This window comes from Atta colombica, unplaced genomic scaffold (genome assembly GCF_001594045.1).
Source record: "Atta colombica isolate Treedump-2 unplaced genomic scaffold, Acol1.0 scaffold47, whole genome shotgun sequence".
Taxonomy (NCBI): domain Eukaryota; kingdom Metazoa; phylum Arthropoda; class Insecta; order Hymenoptera; family Formicidae; genus Atta; species Atta colombica.
Window position 1 is genome coordinate 4,137,235 of NW_017259536.1, and position 2,786 is coordinate 4,140,020.

Sequence of the window (2,786 nt, forward strand, 5' to 3'; positions counted from 1 at the left end):
AATGATTATCAATTTAAGTCGAATCGATATCAAATTGGTGTTGAAATCGTATTGATATCGATTCGATATCAATTCAATGATTCATTTCTCATTGGATAATATTTACTTCTTAAAAATAAGATAAATAATTTTTTTTTTAATATTTTCTCTGTATATACGAATACTTTTTGCATTCACTGTATATATTTTCGTCGTTTGACCGAGGAAGCGCGAGCCAAACGTTGATCAATCGAATCGATCATCTTTGTCGCATTTGAATTATCGGGTCCGTATTTCTGGAAAATGGGAAACGCTCGAGGGAAGAAGAGATGAATGTGAGCGTAAAGGCCTAGACAAAATTAAAAGCATAGGCAGTAGAAACAGAGAATAACAGATTTCAACGTATCAGAAACCATGCATTACGGTATAGGAATAATACACGGTTTCTGGTTGAAGTCTATTATTTTCTGTTCTTATTGTCTGTGCATTTTATTGTCTAGACTCTAACAGTACCGAAGGGGTTTATCTTCGTAAGGTTTATCTTCGAACCAAACACGGCCTTCCATATTCAACACTCCGAGGAGACTGAACATCTCTACATAATTAATTAATGTAATTACACGTCCGTTACACATGCACGTAACGTCTTCACTGAAGATATTACGCATTATGCTTTTTTTCCTCCCCAAATTAACCGCAGGTATTCGAGGATGTTTCAATTTTGCCGCATTATTTATTAACGAACTTCTTAAGTGGAGTTAATTTTAACAAGAAATCAGGCATTACCTTATTTTTTACGATTCTAAATATTAACTTTTCTGAACACGAACAATATATATGTTCAGGTCTTTTTAAATTCTATTATTGCTGACAAAGAAGAAAAGCAAATGGTGTTCACCATAGTATTTTTTAACTTCTTCATTCTTTTTTCTAAATTTAAATATGGATTTGGATTGAATCAAATATAACTAAAAGAAAAATGAAATTAGTTTAAAAGTATTTACTCTTTAAAAAAAATTAAATCTATTCAATTTCGAAAACAGGTTTTAAAAAGTGTCGATTATAAGTTTTATCGATATAGAAAGCAATAATAAATGGCAAATTGATACATTTCATTTAAACAGTTACGAAACTATAGATTGTGCTCGAATCCAATAAGTTGCCAGTGTTTTTTAATAATTTTTTTTAATAATTAAATCTCTTTGTTCAATGCAAGAAAAAAGTGGGACTCCAGTCACCTTTGTGAGACTGGAATATCTTAATGGAATAATACGATAATGGCGGGGAAGCATTCATAATTTTGTTCAGGACATTTACCTGTTGTTCAACGTAGTTAGGTTTCAAAAAATAAATATATACACATACACATACATACAGATACACGGCATCAAGAACATCCGATATTTGCAACTAAAGCGGCAAATATCGTAAACGAAAAAGAAAACCAGCCATTAGCTTTAATCTTGCAACAACGCACGATCGATGTTCAATTCAAAGCAGATTTGCCTGAAAAATGTGTATTTTTGTTACGTATACGGCGAAAAAAGAAGAGCCCAACAGCGATACGTATAATACACATAATTTCTCTCCCCCCCCCCACAACACATGTGATGAACCGTTTACACGTTCTGCGTCTCTTCCTGTTACCGATAGTGATTGTGCGCGACGTGATTACGCCGTTATTAAGACTTAACGAGAGCGACCTTTCCTTTTTTCCTCCTCTCTCCCTTCTTTTTATAAATATAAGCTTCGATTATTTCTCAATCACGAATCTAGCGGCGGTTATAATTTTTGTCTATGAAAAGTTGTGGAAATTGAAAATAATATATAGACTGTCCAATAAGATGTCTGAAATAAAAGTGTCTCTGTTTCCTTTAAAGAAATATGACAGCCTTGCGGAACGAGAGAATGGCGGCGATCAATTTCGAGGTAATTAAAGACCCAATTAAATTAAAGATTAAACGCGATTTCGCCAGCTTAATCGGTGATTAACTTTAAAATCAATTTATTACCCAAGTGAATAATTTACGTTTTTTAAAAAACATAGTCAAAACGCGTTTAAAAAATTTTAAATTAATTAAAATTTTAAAGTAAAAAACCGTTTATAATAGATATCACAAAGATTTTATAAACGTTTTTATAACGTTCATTAAATAATGTATCAAATTTTTAATATTTATTTGTTAGTGTAAAGATGATTTCTAACGTTTATTTTGAACGTAACTATGTTACTCGATTAATGGTACAATATAATGGCTGCATTCCATTATTTGTATATAAAAATCTATAGTTATGTATACTTTATTTTTAGTACTTGTAATGAATAACAGAACTAAATATTGATTTATACAAGACTTATACAAGATGTCCTAAAATTCGAAATATTATAGCAAGAAAATGAAAAATTATTAAGTGAAAAAGTTATTTGTAAATTTTTATTGTAAACAGATATAAATAGAGTTTATATAAGAATTAGGATTTTATAAATATGATCAATTATGAACTACGTTTAGATGATCACCTGTGAGTAGAGCACGCTGAAGTGCAATTACACGTGCAACTCATGGATAGATGGCTTTTAAACGTAGTCTAGAATTAGCTACATTTAAACTTTTATTATCTAAAAAATTGCTACTTGAAATAAACATATATAAACAATTCTTTTACATAATTTTTCGAGAATTCTTGCTCTAATAATTTGAGTCGTGAATTTTGAGGCACCCAGTCTATTATTAGGCCTACTAGCATACTTTTTTATGACTTCTCATTCTTTCTCATTTGTATTCCTGTGTACATATATATATATA